The sequence below is a fragment of the Rhyacophila brunnea genome, unplaced genomic scaffold (genome assembly GCF_057557595.1).
Source record: "Rhyacophila brunnea isolate RB1 unplaced genomic scaffold, BYU_Rbru_1.0 scaffold_50, whole genome shotgun sequence".
NCBI classification, from domain to species: Eukaryota; Metazoa; Arthropoda; class Insecta; order Trichoptera; family Rhyacophilidae; genus Rhyacophila; species Rhyacophila brunnea.
Window position 1 is genome coordinate 1,306,188 of NW_028233171.1, and position 16,137 is coordinate 1,322,324.

The 16,137-nt window shown below is 24.5% G+C and overlaps 1 non-coding gene across 1 annotated transcript; it reads right to left on the reverse strand.

Moving 5' to 3' along the window:
• Positions 1 to 1,332: 1,332 nt before the first annotated feature.
• TRNAR-CCU (transfer RNA arginine (anticodon CCU)) lies at positions 1,333 to 1,404 on the reverse strand. Its single transcript has one exon. It is a non-coding gene; the product is annotated as a tRNA-Arg (tRNA).
• Positions 1,405 to 16,137: the final 14,733 nt, after the last annotated feature.

Consider the following 16,137-nt stretch of genomic DNA (forward strand, 5'->3'; position numbering starts at 1 on the left):
TTTATTCTAATGTACTGTGAATGTGGTCATGTGATGGCGTTGTAAATCATGCAGCGGCGATTTATCATATTTTCGATCTAACAAAGGCGCCTTTACAATACAATTGTTGGAATTCGAACACTTTCCATGGTACTTTTATGGAGAGATGCTCGATGTGGTTTTTGATTGATTTATTTTTTTGGCTTTTAAATGAATAAGTTTAACCATATGCTATTTAATTGGAGTTCTATATAGAAAATCATGTATCACTTTTTAAATATACCCTGCTCTGTATTTATATAATGCCTTAATAAGATATGCAAAGCTTATTTTAAACAATTCGATATAGCAACGATTCCATATTTTTTAATCCTTAAAAAATATGTTTTAACTAAAAATTTAATTTCAAAGTAAGGTGCATCTACCAGAAGATTAAATCTCCCAATATTTTTGTATATATTATCATGTGATGGTAAAAAATCAAACTTGATACTTGTTTTTTTTGTATTTCTAAAATTTAAACAATAATTTATAGCCAAGGTTTATGTGATGATGTATAATTCACCCAAATCAATGATAAATACTCTAATATTTGATCGTATATATTTACCATTCTAAAGAAGAGAGTGATATTTCCACAACTATTATTAAAAAATTCTAGTGTAAACCGAAGGAGCTATTTTATTTCTATAATGAGAATTTAAAATCTTAATACTTAGTATTATATGCAATATATTCATCATAAGAATTGAAGGAGAGGAATGACCATCCTCAAAATTTACGATTTAAAGAAAATAAAATCCAAGAATATATAGATATGGAAATTGATCCCACGTATGATTAATACTTACGTAATGCAGCATAATGAAAGTTGTATATAAAAATTTCTGTAATCACAATTAAAGTATTTATAATAATTATTTGAGATCAATCATATATGCACTAAATCAAATTACAATTACTATGTAAATTCGTGAGCTTAGTATGGAAATATGCAACACATAACTACATCAATTATATTTATGGCTTATTCTGGTTTTTTAACTGTTTATTGTATTTCGAAGAGAACTTTAGATTGCTCTATAGAACAGATTGGTTTTATTATTCTTTCCACCTCATCATGGTTACAATTTTTTTCAATGCACTTTTTTTTTCGATTGTTGTTTTTGGCGGGCTTCCTCAATCCTATCGTTTGCCCGTAAGTTTCTGCTTGTGTCGTTATTTCTAACTGACGTAAGCAACTAGTGGTAAATTATATAATCTTCATCCCACAGTATTACGGAAAAGTTTATTCATTGAATGTAAAATTGCTATCAATCATTTAAAAATAAAATTGGCCGTCATCTTCAAAAACATCCATGGAGGGTATTGAACCCACGACCTTCGCTTTAGGAGAGCAACGCTCTGCCACTGAGCTACATGGATTTCCGAACAGAAAACAATCTTTATTATACATACCTCTTAATTATACAGAAAGAAGGATAGGCATAAATTAATTAATCATTATATTTTGAATGCTATAACTTGGGATGGAGTGGTTACAAAATTCCATAAAAAATATGTTAAGTGGTTAAGATTTCCAGACGAAGTAGAAGCATACATGCAAGCTCTCACACTCCGCAGGTCACTTGAACTCATCTCATTTGATAGAAGAAGAGCAGTGGATGAAGTTATATCAGGAATGGGTGTCAAAAGATGCATCAAGGAGTTGTGTAAAGTTCCCAATGGGCTGATCACGTCTAAATAGATAAAATCGATAAAAAGAAACTTAACCCATAAATAAATAAAACTTTATCATTCTTATAGATGCATCGAATCAAAATTTTTTCATTTATACATATCTTTTTAACCAATAAAATTTCGACCAATAATATCAAAGTATATTTACAAAAAAGAATCCTATATATTTTTGTTATATTTTATTCATAAATAGTTATTTTTTATAGAATAAATCTTGAATCAGCGCGTTAAGAACATGATGAAATTTATATACTTTTAAGGTCAATCAACATAGGTTACATTGGGAATTCGTTTTTTGCACCTAAAAATAGGGTCTATAATCTATTTTTTATTGTTTACTTGTCATTACTTAAATACCTACGATCATTATTTAAAATTAATTTTCATATCTTCGCTTATTAAATCATCTTAAAAATGAAATTATATTTTACATCGTTTCTTAGCAAAAAAACTTATTTATTGTGTTAAGCGCTCAATAAAATTAAATAATTAATGATGCTAAAATTCTGTCTAAAGGTAGAATAATAATCTAAAAAAGCTTTTGAAATTTATTAAATCATGTAAAACAAAGTATTTTAATGCTATGGCAAATATTAATATCCAAGTAGCAAAAATAAATGTTTAAGAAATGTATATTACATATAAAATGATTAAAAAAAATGTAAATAATTGCAACGAGATTTTATTATTAACATTATTTTGTTTTTTATAAATAAAATAACTTCTCTTATTTTTATACCTTGAAATAAGATAGGCAAAAGGCATGCTAGATTACTATGTAATCTTAAAATTTACATGTTTTAAAACTATGCATTTCTAACCAATACAACTTTAAAATAAATACTATAATCTTAAAATTTGTTATAATAATAATTTTATTTAAAAATGGTCATATTAGAAATCTTAACAGAGAAATCGGGAATATTTTTACGCGCTGGTGGTAAACAATAATAAAATTTAAATCTTGGCATATGAGAATAGTCCATTGTTTTATAGGGGTTACATTACATTGATTATTTGACATACTCCATTGCTTTTCTATAATATATAATTATGTTCTAATATAAATATATTTATGCTAATAAAAAAAATAAGAAATAACAGCACTCATTTTTTTATTTAATTGTCGAAATTACATTTTATAACTATTTATAGAAATTTCATAGAAAACAAATAATTGCCAAAAAGTATATTTAAATTATAATACAAAATATATCTTTCTTTAATTTTATAGGGTAAAATTTTTTTGTTTTGATGCAATAAAAAAGCATTCTGCATGCCATATAAATTAATATTTTTCAAACTTGATTTTAGATCGAAAACACAGCCAAAGATAATATATATTTTTTTACAATTCTGGAAATCATATTTTTTAGTGAACAGTGCTTTTTTTCTTCAATCCTGTCTTTCAACGACTTTTTAATTTTTATTTCAAATTTTATAGATTTTTTGTTTAAAATTTTAATATTTCTGCATAAATATGTGTAACACATATACATTACGTGCAACCGAGAAAACACTAATGTTCTGGGTTCATTAAGACTATTTTGATTCATTTTTCAATGTTATACATGACTATATATTTGATTTAACGTGTCGTTTATCCTTCTAAATCATACATATTCAATATTGGTTATGAAATTACAATATATTGTATATGTTATATTCAATCTGACTGCATTTTAAACAAATATAAAAATTCACTTGTATCCATGCACTATAAAGAATTTGTTGAATTATTTACCTGGGTATTTATATACATAAAGTTGTTGGATTCTTAATGCGGCATAAATGGAATAAAATCTAGACGTTTCTATCTTCTTTCCTCATTAATATGCATCTTTTTTATATTTTGAATATGTAAATTTTGTAAATATTTCACATAATTGTGCTTTTTTTATTTATGCGCGAATCATGATCATTTTTATCTATTATTAAACTATAATTTGGTTCTATGAACTGTAGGTTTCTGCTTATAATTATATGTATTATTTTTTAAATATAAATAATCTGAAATTTTTACTTTTTAAAATTCGAATCCCTTGTCATATATCTATAGATAATGAAAAAAATTCTTATCCAAGACTTTACTTCACATCCAGACGCTATTTTTTTAAGGCAATGATTACATAGAATATTGTGAAATTCTGAAGTTTAATTTGCTTTTTTAATCTAGAAATGAGAGAATAATTTGGATATTTTAAATGATTTTTCAGCTAAAACTAAGAAAAATTTTGATATCAAGAAACCATGAAAAGAAGAATGGATCAATTTTTACATTTCTGATCAGTCAAAAATTAAATACGAGCTTCCTTACTAATATCCTGCAAAGATTATGTGATCTATGGATATTCATGTTCAAATGATTACATCAGCATTTGAAACGGAAAAATCCGAAAGAAATTTTTGCATCTGTTCTATCAAAAAATGCGATAGATCATTGTGGCGTAATCAATAAGCCAATTCTACATATTTTCTGTAATGATTTAATTAAAGACATAATATTTATATCTGTTGTTTTAGAATACAATCACTGAATGAATTTCATGCAAAATAAACACATGTTGTATAAAATTGTCTTATTTTTCATTAGCTTATTATGCTGTTTTTATCATATTTCTCCAGTTTAATCAACATTCTCTGTTCTTTAATATTTTAACTAAATTTTTTAAAGTTTTTGTCTGTGAAAAGAAAATTTAAAATTTGAGGAATAGGTTTCTTTATAAATAAATAAAACTACATCTTCACCTTTATTATTTTGTCTTTTTATAAAATAGCCGTATAGTATTGGGTTTAAACAGATAAATCTTTAAAATTTAATAAATTAATATGTGTGTATGTTACGATGAATTTTTAATTTTTCGACTATCACTAAATAAATACATAAATTATTATAAACAATATTAGATGCTAAATTATTAATTTTTATATAAACTATTGTGATGTAGTGTATATATGTTCAATAAAAGTCTTTATAATGATTTATAATTAATTGGTTGTTTCTAGCGCCACGTAGTCGTGAGCACCCTAGTGCATATTTATTTCATATTCAAAAAAAAATTTATAGTGGATGTGTATAGTTTTGTTTTTTTGCTACAAATGTATATAAATTTTTTTTTACGTGTTTAGTTTAGTTTTTTAATTGTAACTTTTCGCTTTGAGTATAATGTGATTTATTCTGTTTGGACATGATATCTTTACTCTAGTCTTAACATATACAGTATCTAAACTCTCTTCGAGAGATACTAGTCGCGAGATTTCCCGTAATTCTATAGTTTGACATATGCCGACCTAGTTTTTGACCTCAAGTTCTTTCTGATAATTTTTATAGTTTTAAAAACCAATAACAAAATATGAGAAGAAATAAATATGATTATATATTTTTTTCGTTGCTATCTGTTGCGTGCCTAGACCAATATTCAGATTATCATATAAAGAACCTCTGTTAATTTAACGATATATTATGATGTCTTTAGAACGATGCATTCTTTAGTGCACGTTTGTTTATATATCTTCCGATATGAAACTATAAATTTATGGTTTATGGCAGAAAAAAAAGTAAATAATTTTATTTTATAATATTTTAATAGAAAAAGACGCTATATGGGACAAATTAAATTAAAAGATTTCTAGTCTAATCCATTGGTCAGATTTGAAAGGGGAATAATTGATGAAATCACAAAACAAAGATCATCAGTGATTCTTTAAAATAAAGATAACGCATATTTACGAAAATAATTATAAAGCTGTTTGTATATATAATGTATATTAATGGACACAATTAATCGAAATTTAATCATGAATGTTCTACCTCTTTAGTTAAAAACTTCATAAAATTTAACGAATAAAAACGCTAGTATTTAGGCAAATAATTTGAAATCTGAAATGTTAAAAAAGAAAAATAAATACATCCGAAATCATCTAAAATTGAATATTATACCCAAGTATAAGAACTGGTTCAAAAATTTTATCTATAATGATACATTTAAAGTAAAAAAAATATTTTTCATGCGAAAAGTAATATAATTAAGGCGTTAAGCCTTTTAAAAATAAGAATAGAGGTCAAAACGGCCGTCACGTATAAAAATTATATTTATAAAATTTATATTTAAAGAATCGGTATTCTTCAGACACAGCAAAATCAAAGTTAAATGTGTAAAAAAAGAAGAAAATTACAACTAGAGCGATATACTAACATGTTTGGTTCATCACTGGCTGCTATTATGTAAAAGATTCTAAAAATAGAAGCTATCTTCTGTATTTTTATAATAAGAACGTTGATTTTAAGTAAACATGAAATTCTAACGTGTTATGAGATATTCAAAATGTAGATCTTTTACTTGAAAGCTATATAGTAATCTTAAAGTCATAAAAAATACAAAAAAATGGAGTTATCTGTGTATTTAATATATGTCTTCTTTTCAATTAAAGTACAAAAATTCCAAAAAATCAGAGAATATAAAGTTCAGATATCTTATAAAAGGAATCATATTATGGCAAAAATAGAAATTGCCACAGATATCGGAAAAGAGCTTGGCAATAGTTATTAAAATTAATGATGTAATGAAATTGTAATAAATAGCATCTTTAACCCGAAAAATAACCTTGTATCGAAAATTTGGATGTATTTATTCTTTATTTGAGATTTATTTGATTTTCTGCCCTTTTAAATTTGCAAAGGTAAGACTTAATATGGCAGCAATAAAAACTGATTTGCTTTTTTTTTCGTTCACTTTATTTTTACGGTCTTCTTCAATACATCTTCTTCTCTCAATACTTATTAGTTCAAGTGTCTTCTTCTAACCTATTCTTTGCGAGTATGCTTTTGATTAAGTTGGCATTCTTAACTCTTAACATACGACTCATGGTATATTTTTATTACATTATTCTATGCTATAATTTGTATCATAGTTTGTAATGTAACTGTAAATAAATTATTTATATTAGAGGGTTTTATACTTGCCATTTTTGTCGAAACAAATGATGCCGGGAGCGCATTAACCAAATATTATTGATAAAACTTAAACAAAAAACCAAATAAAGTCATATATTCAAACAATAGTGCTGAAAACCCCGGTGACAAATGGCCTTTAAAATAACACATTTTACATACGAAGGTGATTTGACAAGATACGGCACAAATCATAGATACAGTATGCTCATGTTAAACTAAAAAAATCATATATGAAGAGGGATCTAAATTTAAAATACAAAAAACCAGCCCATAAATAAAATTTATAATCAAAAAGGTCTTTGGAAAGCATGGCTATAAATATAATGGGTAATTTAAAATTTAACTGTATTTAATTATAGTGTATTGGTCTATCCGAAAGTATACTTCATTCTTAAACACACTTACTATATAATATATCGAATCATGTTTCTCCTAAGAGTTCCAAAATTAAAATTTATTGTACAAGTTATTTATTTTTTCTATAATCTATTTAGAAGGTACATCGTATTAATTATAATAAAAGGAATTTCTTGCAAAAAAAGACTTCTATAATATATTTATTTTAAGATTTTGTTATGGTTTTCTTTAAATTCAATATTATTTAAAACGAATCTTAAAGAATTTGTTTTCTTGAAAATTGTGTTGAATTTGAAATGACCTTTTAAATGGTTGATTTTTCGCTTTCAAGTCAATATTAAAGTCTACTATTTCCGTGTTTAAAATGAATATATTAATGCAAATCAAAATCTTATATTTGTCTTTTTTTATATTCTTTAAAATTTTTGAGAAATCCCATTTCTATTATTCATATTTAGACTCTTTTTTGTATTAAAATATTAATTACACAGAATTTCTTTATTCCACTCATATAACATACTTTTTCATAGGGGTGATGATTCCAAAAAATCATCTTTTTACATAACAATTTTGAATAGAAAAATTGAAGAATAAGATTTAGGTAATCTTTTACCATAATAAATAAAAGCGTTATATATTTTATTTTGAACTTCTATACACAAAAATATTGATTATCCAAAATTAACTACTTAAATAAAAAAAATTATTGCTACTAAATAAATTTAATATTTAACTTAAGTTTTTCAGACAACTTATATTTCAAATTTCATTTTATAATTTATTTACCCTTTAAGAAACCGAAGATTTTAAATATACTAAAATAAATAAAAATTCGCACTTAATAGGGTACAGGAAGTCTGAATTGTTTATTTTTATTTTGAAGAATTTAACTACGTTATAATAACTAAATAAAAAAACTTCTAGGTAAAATTTATTGGTTTTTTTATCTTATGTAGATAGAATCGAGCATATACTTCTAAAATGTGATTTACTTATTAGAATAAATAGGATATATAAATAATAAGGCATATAAGAATGCCACTTGATCCATAAAAATTTCTAACATAATAATAATGTGCCTAAATAAAACATCTTGCCTAAAATTTATCTGAAAATTATATAAATAGTGATATTATAAAATATTCGAGCCAAATATTATATCATATGCCGTAATATGCAAAGGTGTGGTAACACAATTTCATAAAATGTACCTGAAATATTCGAAGTCACTAACTAAATCTAGACATATATCCAAACTATAGGATTGAGGAAAACCCTTGAACAGATGGATTTTGACAATTAAAGGGGTTTAAATGAAGATGTAAGAGAATGTAATATAGCCAATAGTATGGATTTTTTGTACCTATGGGAAAGGTATCACTTTATGCTTAAATAAATCGTAAATTAATACACCAAAATAAACTCATAAATAAAAGATACGATAAAGCATTTGTATTTCACGAAGCATTTCATTCTTATATGTATAGATATCGTTCATCTAAAATCTAAATGTTATGCGAGTTAATATCAAGATTTTTTAACAAATTATCTCTATTTTTATTTGATCATTAATAAATCCACACTGTAATAATATATCTAATTATCATTCCAGACAATAAAATAAAACAAATTTATCGTAAAAGGGAAGAATAGAATCTTAAACAATTTTTAGTATTCATAAAAAATATATTTAAAACAAAATACAATTCGGAATGAAAATTTCAGCAGTTAACCATAGAAATTTATAGGTGTCTGGGCACCCTTGAAATAAGGTTACAATCAAAAATATTTTTTTTTGATGGCGAAATCGTAATAATAACAATAAAATGCAGGAATTCTGATAAATTTCAGTTTTAATTTTTAAACATAGAGCACTTTTTATAAAATATTTAATTCTCTAAAGCATAATTTTCATAGTTGCAATTCCATTCTCTCAAATTTCGAATTTTATAATTCTCGTAGAAAAAACACCTCAAATTTTAAAGCGAAATTCTTATATTGAGTTTTAATATCAAAAATTTATCTAACTATCATTTCGAGGTTAATAATTAAGTATTATATTATGATGCGCGTACATATTGGGTCGGTAAATGAACCATTTTCATATTAAAACATAAAAATGTTGACTTCAAAATAAAATGTGGCCATTATAATTAGCTATAATTTTTTTAATACATGTACTTTTGTCTTATTTTTCCAGTTTAATCGTTTTTTATAATAGATTTCTCTCTATTTATCGTGAATACACACGATAACGAGTTTATTTTATATTTTGTGCTTTTTTTACAAAAAAAACACATATTTTATACTTTTTAGACTATTTTTTAGAATACTTAAGAATCTGGCTTGTCGATATTAGATATATTCGCATTCTATTTTACGTTTTTTTTTTACTTATCATATTTTCAGGGCGTTTCACCAAATTATTTAAAAAAATATTTTTTGTGTATAATCTTATGCTTCCATTTACATGCCCAGCTACAAAACTTAATAACTAAGTATGGGCATTTTGTAGATTTATAGAGTACTTTGGGAACAAACTTGATCGTTTTTAGCTCAAAGAATTTGTACTTTCCACTATACCATTTATATTATTATTATCATTGCCTTCTTATTCGATTTTTATTGAATAAGAATCAACAGAAAATATGCTGTAGTTATATTACGGTTGATGCATATATATCAAAGTCATAAGATATTTTTTACTAAACGCAAATATAATAATTTAATCAAGCTATTTATAATTGGGATTGCAACATGATTTTTTTATTGTTCTCAGAATATTTTTTTTATACATTGTAAAATGATATCTTTGGTTAACGTTATGAAATTATCAGGAATCAATTTTATCACCATGGTGATTTAGTCTTTTTATTAATATTAGAAAGAGCTCAGATGCATCATAATGTTTTCTTGATAAATTTGTATTGCTCGGCATGTTTTATTAAATTCTTTATTTATTTTCGAATAATAAGAAATTATCAAATACTGTATATATCCTCTATTTTTCTGCTTTTTATTGCGGGTGCGCATTTTTTGTTATATACGTGTATTCTAATTGATATTATGGTAATTTATTCTATTTTTTTGACAAGTTACATATCATAACAAGTATTACAAACAAAATAAAAGCGATTAATTATAAAAAAATAAGTTTTAACGACTACCGGTTAAGAATATATGTTTAATCTATATGCTTGATGTTTTATTTTTTGTTTGAATATCGCGGCTTAATATCAAACACTAATCTTTAAATTCCAAATTTACCATTTTTAAATATCTGATTTGCTATAAACAATATCCCTATTTAAACCTTTTATCGTATATTCTAAATACACATCTAGATAGTAGAGTAAGGATTTGTATTCTATATTATACAGAATCCCTTAAGCCATTGTCTATTGCAAATTTTTAATTTTCATAATCTGGTTTTTTCATTTGAATTTACCTTCTAAATAGAATTTTATGCTTACTCAATTTGCAATAAACGACATAAATACCGAAGACAATTTTTTTTTGCATTTAAAGTATTCTGTTAACATTAAAATCTATTCTGATGATATAAATAATTCAAAACGCCATTTAAATTTTAATTTATTTAGAATTTATATAATTCTATTTTAGAAACATTAGAAATTTATGTTTTTATATGTTCAAACTTTATGATCAAAAAATTACTCGAAATGACCCGACTAAAATATTTAAAAAGGGTTTTAAAAGTTGTGTTAATTAAATTGCAACATAAAAAATCTATGTGTTCACGAAATAAAATTAAACGCTGGAATGTAAGAAAAAACACATTGTTTGTTATATATATTTCTACATTTAAAACCTGTATTCATCTTAATATATAGTTTGTCTTTTTTCTTTATTATCCTATAAAAAGAACATGCTAAAAATATTAAAATTATAGTGTGTTTTTTAATAAAATGTAAAGTAACGCCAAATGTTTATTTGTTTACTAATTTTTATAAATTTGCGTTAATGCAATAATTTTTCTTCTTACAGATGTGGCTATCTGTATAGCGCTTTTTTTCTATAAATTAATATTTTAAAGCTAAAATTATTTTTTTTGTTGTATTTTTATAGTTTAAACTAGTAGATATGCTTTGAAAGAGTCCATAAAATAGTTTTATGTACAATTAATCTAACCCAAATTAAAAATTTTCTGTGTTATTAGTTTATAGCATTTGATTCGCCAATAGTTAGAGAAACCTATGATTAATATCTAACAGATGGAATTGTTTTTAAATTAGAAAGAACTTTTTCTAACTTTAAACCTAATGAGTCATAATGAACCAATACTCATTAATGTAGGCATTATTTGTAAAAATTTGATTATCTCGAATGTTTAGCTTCCAATTTATTTCTTTAAATTTGCAATTGTATTGCAGTTTTTGTTGCAATTAAGTTATAATATTGCTTTAATTCTTTCATAATATAATATAAAATAAAATTTTCTTTTAATATTTTTCCACGTGTTATAACTTGGGACTGTGTGCTAACACAATATCATAAAAGTTATCTGAAGGAACTCGAAGTAACTAACCAGATTGAGGCATATATAAAAACCTTGAGATTAAAGCAAAACACATATTAATAAGTTTTTAACAGAGATGAGGTAATGAAGAAGACTTTATAGAGGATAAAATAGCCGTAAGTATTTATACGCAGTGCGCAAGAGAGATCAAGCAAGTTTTTCGGCTAAAACTAAAATTATAACATAAATTTAGTCTTAAAAGCGATAAATTTTATTTTTTTATATTTTATTTGTGTGAGATTAGAGATAACCACTTCAATTAAAAACAGATGTTTCTTTTGATATCAAAATTTTTATATTCTTTTTTTTTTATCTAGGATAAGGTCATCCGATAATCTGTGTAAGATTTCTTAAAATGACAACTCAAAAAAACAAAAAAATCATGAAACCTTTTTTTATTTTAAGACTTTTTATAATATAGAAGGTGGATAATTAAGCCCCTGAATACAAACTACTCTTCTGTAAAATTTACATATATACATTAAGAAACCACAAAAACAATGAAAGAATTTTTTTAAGCTTGGGTTTATATGTATATATTTAAAAGCATCTTTACAAGTGAGTGTAATTATTCCAAGAAATTTAATTATGTTAAAAATTTATAACCATAATAATATATAGAATATGTGCAGATTATTATAGAAAAAAATTGGTATTGCGTCAGACAATAGCTTTATTTTGGAAATAAAATTTAAAATAAAGGAAAGTTAATTTTGTAAAAGCGGCACAAATACAAAATTTCGGTATAAGTATGTTTAAAATGCTAAATTTTATGCAAGTTGGGGATATTTTTGTATTTCACTGTTCATTTTTTGATAATATTCAACATTAAAAATCACATTTCATAGATTTCGAATTATGTGGTGTGTTTGAATTATAAGTTACTTCTTAATGATTTCCTATGAATTTATGAATTTCTAGTATGGTATTCATTTATCTGTTGATGGGCGCATAAAACTTGATCACAAATTAAACTTATTGGTGATTATATGTATTATGGGTTCAAATATCTTGTTTTTTCAGTATGTATTAAATAAAAAACCTAATGGCAGTCATTAAAGTCATCTTTTTATAAGATTACGTTATAATTATTGCATGTTCGATATATTTAAATTCTATAGGACGTAAGATTTTTATGATATTTGTGTTTAAATGGAGTCTAATATAAAATATTAGAAGCAATCTTAACAGAACCAGAAATATACTCAAAAATAATATTTAGAATTAAGAAGAAATTTAAAAAAAAAATACTTAAAAAAATGCTAACTATTGTAAATAATAAGAAAAAAGTGATAAAATGAATTCGACATGGGATTAAGGTTTTTGAAACCATAAAGGATCACATATGCCTATTTTAATAGTCTTTTTTTATCTGAAGGCTTCGTGTTTGCGGCTTCGAATAAAAGTATTTTTAGAGATTTTGATTTATCTATTCCATTATTCTATTACAAAAAAGGTTTATCAAATAAATGCTCACGTTAGAGAAAAATTTATAATTAATTTAATAAGTAGTCTAATTTCCACTTAAATATTTTGTGCTTTTAATTTAACATCATATAAAATTTAGATGATATTATTTTTTATCCTAAAATTCTAATACGAAATTCGCCATAAATTTTTGTATATTTACTTTAGCATAAATTAAAATAAATGTGAAAAAAAATGATACTGATACTGATCTTGCCGTACTGAGAACCTATTATTAAGATAAATATTTATTTTTTGATAAGAAATAATCATCTTTCTTACAATTCTTATTTAAAAAATAATTATTTTCTTCCGTTATTTAAAGGCGTTTTCTTAGAGTAGCGTAAATCTTTGTTAATTGTAAATTTAAATTAATAACAAATTCAAATAGATTAAATATTTGAAGTTCTATCTTAATAACTTGCTGGTTTCGCGTTTTACAAGCTTCAATCTCGAGAAAGTCTTCTCCTTTTTCTCTTATTCTCTCGGAAATCTGTTTTAGGTGTTCATAGATATTTTTCTTTCTGAGAGAAATTTCGTTTAATACCTGCATAATCAAGCTAAATTTTGTTTCTATTTCGAAAAAATCCGCGTGAGGGGGCTTGTCTATTGAATTTTTACTTTGCGAATTTACGCCAATTTTGTTTATTTGTTTCTCAAGGTAAATCGCTTTTAGCATCATTCTCTCTAATTCCAAATGTATATGCGAAATTTCAAGGATATTTTCAGACAAACAAATTTTTTTTGGAATGAACTCTAAGTACATGCTTGGTAAGTGTCTTGTTCTTTTTACTGGTGCTGTCACGTATCTGACTATATCTTCTTTTAATATATTCATATCTACACCATATTTTATTCTTTGCTGTGATAATGGTTTTTTTGACTCGATAAAACCATTATACGTGCTTTTATCGCCTTGGATTTTGTTTTTATTATCTTGGTATATTTCTGTTATTATTTACTGTGGTTTTCGCGCATCTTTTTTGGCTATGATCGTATGGATTTCATCAGATTTGCGTATTTTCTGTGACTTATCATCGTATTTAACTGAATTTTCGCTGTTTTTAGGGATACTGCGAACCATTGAAACATTAGATGGTTTTTGGTGTTTAATATAATCCAATCGGCTTTTTTGATTCACATTTTCTTTTTTAATCTGCAGAGTCTGTTCTTTTTTAGGAACACCGTATAAAGACTCGCGTTTTCTATCCAGAGATTCCATTGTGTATATTTTTATGCAATCCTTTAAGATACTATCTATGAATTTTTTATCTTCACTGGATTCAGAGTCAGTATCTTCTATTCTGAGGTAATGGGAAGGTAAGAGGAATTTTGTCTGTATTTACCAATAAAATTTTCGCCATTTGATGAATGTCTAAATTCCCTATCTTTTTTTGTTGCTGTGAAAATAAAAAGTGGATGTAAGAAAAACATGTTTAATAATGTACGTTTGAAACACATAATTAAAATTAAGCTTTTCTTTTTATAATTATTCGGTAATATAAAAAATCCATATTTAGAAGGAACCAATTAATATAAGAAAATAGGGTAAGTGAAAAGAAAAAAACGGAATTATATTAATATTCTTTGATGCCTAAAATGTTTTATACTTTAATGAATCTTGTATGTTTTTTGTATATATTTAAGACTGCATCTTCTAAATATACATAAAGGGTTGTTTTTACTTGAATATTCTGCTAAAAAAAGTCTTTAGATTGGCACAATATAATGATTACCAAAGAATATTTCGCTTAATTTGTTTTTTTTAAATGTGTTAATAAATCGATCGTGAAAAGAATATTTAAATTAAATTATAAATTTGCATCAATATTTAAAATGTAGAAAAATGTGCTAGAATCTAGCATTAGAAAGCTTTGATTTCTGAACTATGCAATAAAAAATTTAATGATGTTGTAGCTTTTTAGGAAATTTTATGTTTTTAAATATCTCTATTGTGGGTAAAATGATGAAATTTGATGAAAAATTTGTGTGGCAGTTTATAATTAAATTACAGGTATATATACTATAGAAGGATAAAAAAGGAAGCAATGAAAAAAGGTTTAATTATTCAATTTGATTAGAAAATTACTAAATATTCTGCAAAAATTGAGAAAAAAAACCAAATTGAATATTTAATTCATAGAATACTAAAGCTAATATGAAGTAAATTTTATTATTCTATGAATTGAAAGATTAAATTATGATAAAACTTACCTAAATAGTGATTTAACATTATTTTTATATTTTTTCTATTGATTATTGCGTTTGAAATGTAAAAAATTACAATTTTCAAAAATTTATCATGAAAATTCTAAACACTTTTGCACTATATGGTAATTGTATAAAAAGATGTAATTCTTTGAAAATTAATTTTTTATAACGTAAGAATGATATAATATTTAACACCATTTGCGTGATTCCCTCTAATTATACCGATCCTTCTTTAAGATTAAATAGAGTTTATTCATAGAATTTTTTGTAACTGGCAGCGATTTAAAAAAAAATATGCATTTCATGTGTGATTTTAAGGTTTTTCAGGGCCTAAGTGTGACTATAGCTCAATGAAATTTTATATTTTTTGCAAGTTATTATCTTATGGGGCTTTTAACTGATAGATATATATTTACGATTCGTTTTTAATTGTTTAAAACTGAAGTATTCATCTGTTAGGTTTAAATTTGTGTTATATATGTTTTTTTTTCTTTTAGGGAAATTGTTATTTGCTTTAATTTTAAAAGAAACCATTTATTTTATTCACTCGATATTGAAAATTCTACATTAACTATAAATTTTTGTATGCCATGAGGTCTATGTATAAAATATTTCTTTAAGTAATGAATAAAGATTTATCTCCGTTGTAATATACACAAATGAAAAACAAGATCAAGCAAAAAAAATATTGCATATTAAATCCAATTTAAGAGCTTCAGAATATACACATTTACAATAACTTCTTCAATATGTTTTTAATTTGAATTTTAACTTCAAGAAAATCATATTTTCTATGAATTTGCTGCATTTTAGATATTTGCAGATTTGCAAGTCGATTACAATAATATCATAATTCAGTTGCATTTTTGTTCTCGTTAGTCTCTTATTA